This window comes from Lactuca saligna, chromosome 9, assembly GCF_052625555.1.
Source record: "Lactuca saligna cultivar CGN05327 chromosome 9, ASM5262555v1, whole genome shotgun sequence".
NCBI lineage: Eukaryota > Viridiplantae > Streptophyta > Magnoliopsida > Asterales > Asteraceae > Lactuca > Lactuca saligna.
The window spans coordinates 73,994,516-74,005,270 of NC_136425.1; the positions used below are offsets into that span (position 1 = coordinate 73,994,516).

A 10,755-nucleotide genomic window follows, 5' to 3' on the forward strand; every position below is an offset into this window, starting at 1 on the left:
TCATTGACCAAACTCTTGTGATCCTCAGTGTGATCAAGGAGGGCATTATAGAGATTTGTGATAAGAGGACGAGTGCATTCTGCATTGAGATAGTAGTCATGATAGAGACCCGTACATTGATATTTCGAGAATTTAGAGTTTGTGAGGCTTCAGATTGTCATGGGGGTTAGGGACCCCATTGTTAGCAGTAGATGGTTAGCGGATGTCACCAACGCTTTTCATACCATACATTGTCTCGAAAGGAGACAAGATCTGACTTACTTCCTATCTCCTGAGGGATAGAGCATGAGATTGATAGGAAGAGGTTGGTAGTGATTTGAGTGATGACGTGGTTGATGCTATGTCATGGGATGACTTCCAGACCATATTTTGGGAAGAGTGTGCCCAGGCGATTAAGGCGCAGTAGTTGGCGCAAGAGTTGTTAGATCGCCACCAGAAGACTGAGACTGTGGCAAAGATCACTGCTAAGTCTCGGGAAAGAGCTTATATGGTACCACAGTATGTAGCAGATGAGGAAATGAAGAAGGTAAGTTATCAGAACATACTGTAGAATGATAGCAGGGAGATTGTGAGTATCTCGGGGTGCAAGACCCTGAATGATATGACTTCTAGAGATCGAGAGCAGGATATGGACTTGGAGCACATTGGTAAGAGGGAACCGAATCAGTTGCTTATAGTGATGGGTCTCGGAAGGAGACTGTAGATTTCAGATTAGCTTTCGAAAGACCAGCAGGACCAGATTCGGTGCAGCACTTGCAGGAAACTGCACAAGGGAACCTTTCGTTCCAGAGGTTTGAGTAAGTGTAACCCTGAGTTATCCTCAGTTTGTGTCTGAATTATATTTTTAAGAGATGTCATATGCCAATTGCATAACGAGAAGCATTAGCGAATAGTGATAGACGAATTCCCCAGATTGCGGGATTGGGAGAGTACAACGTCATCTTGATTTATTCCAAGACTGAGGAACAGCACGAGGAGCGCCTAAGGGAGGTGCTAGAGACATTGAGGAGGGAGATAATTTTTGCAAGGTTCTCCAATTGTGAGTTCTGGTTGCGCGGGGTGCAATTTCTTGGGCACCTTGTCAATTAGAAGGATGTTCTAGTTGATCCGGCCAAGATAGAGACCGTGATGCAGTGGGAGATTCTGAGGTCTCCAACTGAGATTCGGAGCTTCATGGGCTTAGCGAATTATTATCAGACATTTATTCGGATTTTTATAAGTCGTGTGATCTTTTGGATTAGCTGGTGTTGAACACTAGCAATGCTAAGCATGGTTTCAGCAGATGGAGCATATAATGGTGAGAAGGATTGGGAATTCTTCCAGTTTTGTGTGTTGTAAGGCATTAGTTGAATCAAAGTGGGAGAGAATTGCCCAAGGATTCAGAAATGGGAGTAGTTTTGAGACTAGGATAAGTCTTACATCCTTGTCTAAAAGGAAGACAGCCCATGTGGCTGTTGTTGGGTTTTGAGCATTCTAACACTCCTAAGTGTACATGCAACCCTAAATACCTTAGATCTATGTTTTCTCTATTATACATGCAAATAAGAACTTCCAAGGTATTATCCTAATCTAGCATACAAATCAATGACTATTGCAAGATAGAATACATACCTTTTGATGTAGCTTGATGTCTTCAAGCTTTAAGAGCTTAGCCCCAATAGTGTGGAAGCCTCAAGTGGAATCACAAATCACCAAAACACCTTGGAACACTTTAGAGAATATAGATACTTGGTTCAGTGTTCATACAGTTTTAGTGTTTGGGTGGTGTTAGTAATTATGTTTAGGTTGCAAGTGCGGATAGAATAGCTGGTTGAAATGGATAGTGACAAGTCACTCATAGTGGAAATAACTGAGCATTGGACAAGTATAAGTGAATCACAGGGATAATGGAGTGGTGATTCTGTTTTTCTAGTGGGAGCCATGAGTTATCAGGAGATGGGTAGGCAGTTGAGAGACAAGAGGACCGGATTCGGCAATAATGACCTAGTATGAGTGGTCTGTCAGGGGTTTAGAGCATCTCGGGACATTAGGGTCCAGAGGAAGTAGATGTGAACTTGTTGCGAGGGATTAGTCTGCCTACAGATGTTAGGGCTTTGCGATGTTTGGTCACAGCTACCCGGAGAAGGCTAGGGTGTACCCAAGATTATGGCCATGTTGTGTGAGTAGTTAGCGTGTAAAGAATAATTTCGAGGACGAAATATAATTTAAGTGGGGGAGAGTTGTAACACCCCATTTAATCAATAAACAAATAAATAAATTAGTAAATGTAATTCTCGGACTGAATTGTGAAGAATTTTGATAGTGGGGGTTGTTTAGTAAGTTACGGAGTTGTTTTGAGAAGAATTATAGAAGCAAGGGTATGTTTGGTAATTTATGGGACTTGATTTGAAAAGGATTTTCGAGGACAGGGTTAAATGGGTAAATTATGGACTCATTTTGAGATAACAGAGGGAAGGAGGGGTCGATCCTAGTATTATGGAAAAGAATTGGAGAGGCATCGGGTATATATTCTTACGGGAACCCTAACCCTAAAGAAAAGGTTGGAGCCGCCAACCCCTAAGCATCGGTCGCTATTTCCCTTCCCATTCTTCGACTTGCGCTGCCACCACTCTCCTTCTCCATTCTTCGGTGCTGGCACCCCATCACCGCCGCCCTATCGCCATATCCCGACCGCCATGCACATTTTCTGGTCAGTTGTGGCCGCCATGTGAGCCCCTGCTGCCTTGGTGCTGTCACCGCTTCCATTTCCGACGTGTGGTGAGGCCGAGAATCGGAGCCCAACGTCGTGTATTTTGTCGTCAACTTAAGTCGCCAGGAAGGATTATCTGCCACCGTGGAGGGTGGATGAGCTCATGGAACCACAGGGGGACGCATCGTATGACTGTGGTTGGAAGGAAATGTCGGCGTGAGTATCTTCTTGTAAGGAGTCAGAACCGCCGTTACGGCTACCGGAAGCACTGCAGCTGCCGCCGTTTTGTGGTTGTTGTTCGTTTGCTCGGTTGAGGTACAAGAAAGACCACCGCCACCACCATTGGGTGGTGGCTAGCATCGCAATCGACGCTGCTGCTGCTTTTCTAGCGCTGTTGCCGCCTCCCCGGAGGTTTCGTCGCTGCCAACGCCACCGGTGGGTGGATGTGCTTCCATTTCGGGCAAAGATTTCAGTGTACGTGGTTGTGTTATTTTGTTTGAGTGTCTTGCAGCCAGAAAAAGATCAAGATCAACCATCCCCACCACCGTAAGGTGGTGGCTACCACTAAGCACCGCCGCCGGCCACCATGGTGTGGCTGTGTGTGTGTGTGTGTTAGTTAGTGTGTGTATTTTGGATAAAAGCCTTGTAATTGTAGTTAGCATAAAGTAATGAAAATAATAATAGTAACCACCACCGTAAGGTGGTGGCCACCGCCGTGAGCCGCCATTGACCACCACTACCCGGGGTGGTAGTAGGTGGTGCCCCTCAAGCAAAACCCTAATGGACCTAGCCAAAACCCTAATGGCCTTAAAGATTTATTTTGGGCCTATTGGGCCATGTTTGAGTGGAAACCCTAATTAAGGTTTAGAAAACCCTAATTATGAGTAATTGGGCCTTAGACTTATTGGACCCACTTTCGGGCTATTGAGATTGGATTGTGTAGTAAGCCCAATTTCTCCATATCATTGATCTAGTAGAGTAAAGGACTTAATGGATTAAGTCCTTAATGGGTTAAGTAAGAAACACTTAACCCTAATCATCATTTTATGTGAAACCCTAGTTTTACTTGGGCTTTGTGTTGGGCCATCCAAGAATGATCAAATGGACTAGAGTAATTAGTTGGGCTTTAGGGTAAGGCCTATATAAAGGATTGGGCCCAATTTGGAAAATTTAGCCATAGATGGGCCATAGTTTGGGCCTAGATGGTTGTATGATATTGGGCCCTTAGAATGAGACATGTTGGACTGGATTGAACAATTGGGCCTTAAGGGAAGTCCAAATAAAGGTTTGGGCCCAATTTGGAAAATTGGGCCAAAGGTTGGGCTTTGAGCCATAGTTGGACTTTGGGCCTTTGGATTGGGCCTTGGGACTGAGTCAAGCTAAGACAGGGGTAAAGTAGTCTTTTACCCAAGTATGGACTTATGGTTATGAGTTGGAACCCAATTATTAATTGGGTGTTATTTTGGTGTTGATACTTCGGGAATCTGTCATCCAACAGCTAGGGTTGAGTCTGCGGGACTTCAGAAGTATAAGATTGTGTTTACAGGACTTTAGCAGTGTGAGGTGAGTTTCCTTCCAGTAGGAACGGGTCTATGGCCACAATGCCGGCTCGTTTAGTTAGCAGTAGTTTCAGACAACAATCCAATGTAGTAGTTTAGTATGCTTGGTGTCTTTGTGATACATACACGGGATGATTTATGTGTTCCGGACTATGGTCCGATGCAGTATGTAGTATATGTGTTTATATTATATGTTATGATTATGTTATGCTATGTTCAGTTAGTTCCGGACCTCAGTCTGATGCAGTAGTTAGGGTGCTTGATGTCTTTGTGATTCAAGCATGTTTTGTGTTATGTGTCCCGGACTCTATTCCGATGTAGTATGCATTATATCTATTCATGCTAGTTGATATGTTATGATATGCTATGTTCAGTCAGTTCCGGACTTTGGTTCGATGCAGAGGGCAAGGCCCTGGGTAGTTCCGAACTTCGGTCCGATGCAGTTTCCGGACTTCGGTCCGATGCAGTTAGTTCCAGACTTCGCTCTGATACAGGGGACAAGGTCCCAGTCAGTTCCGGATTTCGGTCCGATGCAGTTAGTTCCGGACTTCGGTCCGATGTAGGGGACAAGGTGCCAGTTAGTTTCGGACTTCGGTTCGATGCAGTTTCCGGACTTCGGTTCGATGCAATGGGCAAGGCCCAGTATGTGTTTTATATGTTATTGTATGGTATGTGGTAGTTGGTGGAGCTCACTAAGCTTCGTGCTTACAATTTTAGTTTTGGTTTCAGGTACTCAGTTTTCAAAAGAGGAGCTCGGGAAGATTGCAGTGCACACACCATTTGTTCAGCCTAGGGTGTTTATACTCTGATATATTTGACAGTTGTTATGATATTTTGAGATACGTAGTTTATGATTCTTATATGACGTTTGATGAATATGGTTTTATTACCGATTTAAAACGAAATTTCCAGACTGTGTTTTTGGGATGTTTCAATATTTCTCAATACTTCGATTCTGATAATCTTATTTCACGCATCCTATTGATCTTGTATTCGTGTTAATCTGCTTTCAGGCAGAATCGTTGGTTCGGATTTATGATTCATGTAAATTATAAGATTTCGTTATTGTTCTTTAATTCTTTCATGTTAGTTTTTTGATAATTTTTTTTTAATTTAAGCATTTTCTTTTTTAAATTCCTGTTGATAACATGAAACTTCAACATCACAAGTTTTGAAATCCTTGTTGTTGGGTCCTAGACAACGATTAAGAACGAGGTGGTTTTCATTTCCTTTACTTATTTCATTCTAATTGTTTTATAAGTTTAAAATAATAACATTTTGCTTAATAAACATTTATCTGATACTGAAAAAAGGAAAAAACAAAAACAAAAAAACCAAACAACTGAAATTACAAAAATGATTTAAGGATAAATTTATAATCATTAAAGAAAAAAAAACAAACAAAAAAAAACCATGCACTTTCTTTTACTACTTTTTACAAAAAAAAATAAATAAATAAATAAATAAATAAATAATAAAAAATTAAAGGCCATATATATATATATATATATATATATATATATATATATATATATATATATATATATATATATATATATATATATTAATTTGTCTAGGGTTTCAAATCGGCTTGGACCGACCCTAATTATAAAGAGACCTACGTTCGATTCGTGTCTCCATTATTATTATTATTATTCCTATAACGTTTAACAGACCTTCTAACAATATACTTTATTCATCCCATATTAATAGATTATGTTTCCTTTTTGGTTTGTCTCAAAATAATAATATATTTTTAAAAACAAATATCACATTTACCAAAATACCCCTTATTATTAGTTAATCTATTATTGAATTAAATGCAACAAAATGATGTAATAAAATGAAAAATGATATAATTGTCATTTCATTTAATAAAATCAGTGGTAATTAATGTTTTCAAAATTTATATGTATTTTGTTTGTAGAGAATAATTTTGGGACGAAGTGAGTATTATATTAAAAAATATTAAAAATCGAAAACGGATATTGGCTTAATGGTACAATTGGTAGTTCCGGCTTAATGGTACAATTGGTAGTTCCCTTGGTTGAGGTTTCAAGTTTGATACCAAGCATAGTCATTTTTTAATAAAAATTAGAATAAAAGAATTCTAATAGTCAATATGTATAAAAATAAGATTCTAGTTCAATATATATAAAAAAGAGTTTAAGGGAATATTTTTTAATAAAATAAATAGACAATTTGCAAGGTTGTCAACATCGTAATCCTACGTTGGATTATTTTTGGGTTTGCAATATCAGAATTGTAAGATCAGGATCGAAATTCTAAGATCCCACAAAATAAAACATAATTTTAATTTATAATTTTAAAACATAAAAAAGTTTTCAAACAATCAATTTTTTATTCAAACGATATAAAAAACTTCAAAATATTAAAAACTTTAAAATATTAAACATACATAACAACATAAAATGATGAAAGTAAATTAAAAAATAATAAAGATATAAGGTGATAAAAAATGTTTCATTTACAAAAATAAATATATAAATAAATAAAAAATCAATGAAAGGTATGATTATGATAAGATGGGAACCAACCCATTCTATCATTCTATAGTCCTACCAAAAAACGAGCCCTACTTAGGTCCCTACGACAGCAATGCAAAAAGTTCAAATAAAATACGTAAAAAGATACGGGATACGCACGAAAAAAAAAGGCGTCGATTGAGTGGGAAAAATCTGGACCATACATAAACCCCCCTGATCCGCTTGTAACAAATCGAAGGAGTGAAATTAGTCATCTTGTCGACATATCGATAATCGACTGCAATATTTCAATACAATCTGATAAAATGACGACGGTGGCAGCGGCGGAGAGCAGTTCAGAAACTAGAAACTCCAGATGGGTCTCTCGCCGGAATGACGGCTCTCGTTACCGGTGGCACACATGGAATCGGCTACGCTGTGGTGGAGGAACTGGCGGAGTTAGGGGCAGCGGTTCACACCTGCTCTCGCAACGAGTCTGAGCTCAACCACCGCTTACAAGAATGGTCTTCCAAGGGCTTCACCGTCACCGGATCCGTCTGCGATGCAGCTTCTCGTCCTCAACGCGAACAGCTTCTAGAAAAAGTCTCCTCTATCTTCAATGGAAAGCTCAACATTCTAGTAAGTTGTTTTGATTTTATTTCACCGATAATTTGGGGAATTCTTCAAACATCATGTTTCATCATATATTGAAACAAACACGTTCATTCTTGTGTTACTAATTTGTATTCTTACAATTGATTATACATACTTCCAAAACTGTAGATAAACAACGTTGGGACCAACATAGTGAAACCTAATTTGGAGTATACTGCAGAAGAGTATTCCCTGATCATGGCTACCAATTTGGAATCATGTTACCATATCTCTCAACTTTCACATCCTCTTTTAAAAGCTTCTGGATTTGGAAGCATCGTGTTCATTTCCTCTGTTGCAGGTTCTCTTCATGTTAATTACACATCTATCTACGGCCTCACTAAAGGTAATATGGTTTTCTTTTTCCTGATTGTATTTGGTGTTACAAGAAATTTTAAGCTTCCATTTTCTGTTCATAGCTGCTATGAATCAACTTGCAAAGAATTTAGCTTGTGAATGGGCTAAAGATAATATTCGGAGTAATAGTGTAGCTCCAGGGTGCACTAGGACCCCACTTGTGGAACGTGTAATATAACTCAATCCTAGCCTTCTTTTTAATTGTTATATTTAATTTATTGACATTTTTTGATCCTATCGTAAGAATTTATTTTGTGTTGTGTAGTTGTTTAATAATCATGACGAGTTTATAAATACATTGGTGTCAAAAACACCTTTGAAACGCATTGCTGAAGCGAATGAAGTGTCATCAATGGTGGCGTTCCTTTGTATGCCTGCTGCTTCTTATATCACTGGCCAAACGATTCTTGTTGATGGAGGGTTTTCTGTTAATGGTTTCCCGTGAATTCCAAAATTAATAGAAAATGTTGGCGTGTAAAATTACTTGTAGAAAGGCACAAAGATGATATTTTCTTGTTTATAAAACGAGAAATGAGTATGAAAATAGATGATGTAGAAATCTTCATGATGCTTGTTAAATAAATGATTGGTGAAGGAGTTTCTTGTTACAAAAACTGATATGATATCTCTTATTTTAACAAGGTCTTGAATGTTGAGTAACACAAAATCCGGGAATTAACTTAGGTCATGTTTGATAGTTGCTATCCGAGTAATAAATTCAGATCGAGTAAAAAACCATGTTTAATTGTATATTTGACTTAATGGGATGACTGATACAAAATAACCATTTTATCTTCTAGTGATAGATAATAATAATAATAATAATAATAATAATAATAATAGTGCTCTATACAATCCTTCCTTTTTCAATTTCTTTTATTTTTCCTTGCTATCAAGAAACACACCACAGGTGGTGGTTGTTTTCTTTTTCCGGCAAGATCAAAGAGGCAACAAGCTCTTGCACCTCTTCTTCCTGTTGACCGGAGCACACGCGGAAGCCACACCCAAACACCCATTTCCTTCGCGTTTTGTCGCGAAAGAAGAAGCAAGAGGAGTTGCCGGAGCCGCCCCCTTGCCACCCCTGTTGTCGACAATAACCACCAATTTCCGCCTCTGCTTCCTCCTACATTACTCGATTTGCTTTCGGCGACAAGGACAATGAGACCAGAGGATCACCGGTCGTGATAACTTCAACTTCCTCGACAAATCTACCATCACCGGACGATTTCCTTCCTTCTTGTCTCAATCGAACACCACATAACCACCCCCACCTTGTAACAACCGTAAAATTCATGAGAAATTTAAACTTTTTAAACAAACCCAAAATCATCATTGTTTACAAAATAGTTTCGAAAACATGTTTAATATGAGTTTGCCCAAAATCACAAAAACAATATGAGGAGGTGCACGATCACACCTTCGCCTTCCCGCGATCCCTTGAGGTACCTGAAACATAATCCAAAATTGTAAGCTCAAAGCTTAGTGAACTCCCCCAAAATACCGACACACAAACAATAACACATATAGAAACAACATATTATGGGCCCAATCAACCATCGGGTTGGAATACCCTTGACCCAGTCAATCATAGAGTTCAGTCATCCTCAGGATGGAATACCCTAGATTAGAATGCCAATATACTATGGGTCCAATCAACCATCGGGTTGGAATACCCTCGGGCCCCTCAATCACGAGGTTGGAATGCCAACATACTATGGGTCCAATCATCCTCGAGATGGAATACTCTCAGGCCCAATCAACAATCGGGTTGGAATGCCCCATCTTGTTGGCTTACGCACAAAGCAGAGAAGCCTCAGCCACCAATCAAACATGTGCACATATAACAGATAATCATATAACAATCTACAACCAGTCAAACAAATCTACAAATCACTAGGCATAGGGACATCCTATCTACCAAGATACCGATCTAATAGATCATAACAATACAATAGCATGCATAACACGATATCAATCCAATGGGTAAACATTGGTGCCTTCGACATGAAATTATAGTGTGGACAACTCACATCACACTGTCAAATCACACTAAAAGTCTCTGGTTGTTGGCTCACAAAACCCCCCCACGCTATCACAACAAAATAAACATCCAATTAATAATTGGATTACAATCCTTGACTGATAATCCATACTTAGGGTAAATGGCCACTTTAACCTTTCCATAGTTGGGCTAAGACCCAGACCCAAATCTCAATTCAAAAAGGCTCAAAAATAAATAATCACTTAAGGCCCATAATTGGCCTAATTTTCCAAACTGTGCCCAAACTCCTTCTTGGGCCTTATCCTAAGGTCTAACTCTTCACTTAGCTCAACACACTTATACTTAAATAGTCCAATAAGGGCCTAATCATTCAAGCCCAAAAGGTGGCCCAAAATTCGAAGCCCAAAATCTTAAACCCAACTGACTGAGTATACGGGTCGGGTGTACCCAGTTGTATGCCCATCACACTCCACATTGACCCGGAATTGCGCCTCTGACAACCTACGCCAGCGTATGTGGTGGCCATGCAAGACTTTGATTAAGAGCTTATCTCATTCAGTCCAACGTCAAACTTTCAGATCCAGGTCTAAAAAGGTGTTCCAAACCATAAAGTTTCCAACTTTATGGTTTTGTATGTCTTAATAAGGCCCAACACCAAAATTCTAGTTTGTCTTAATCACTAAAGACCTCTACAACTAGCATACATGCACCAAATGAGCCAAGATAGCATTTTTATGATTCATAGCACCTTATTTCTTCAGAAAGGACATGTCCTTTGGTCTTAGAGTAGCTCATACTCATTAACACCAAGAAAAGGGTACTAAGAACACACAATTTCCTCATGACAATATCTAAAAGAAAACAAGGCAAGATTAAAGCTTTATACCTTCTAGAGCTTGTCAAGAAGGTAAGAATCCTAGATCCAAAAGTTGCTCCCTCACCAAGACTTCTCTAAGAACTTTCTTCTTCCTCTAGCACACCAAGAACACACCAAAAAGCACACACTTG

General features: G+C 39.2%; 1 pseudogene across 1 annotated transcript; it reads left to right on the plus strand.

The window, feature by feature from the left end:
- Positions 1-6,912: 6,912 nt before the first annotated feature.
- On the plus strand, positions 6,913-8,359 carry LOC145015896 (tropinone reductase homolog At5g06060-like; annotated as a pseudogene). The gene is made up of 4 exons (XR_013666082.1): positions 6,913-7,373; positions 7,518-7,734; positions 7,808-7,914; positions 8,011-8,359. The product of XR_013666082.1 is annotated as a tropinone reductase homolog At5g06060-like (transcript).
- Positions 8,360-10,755: the final 2,396 nt, after the last annotated feature.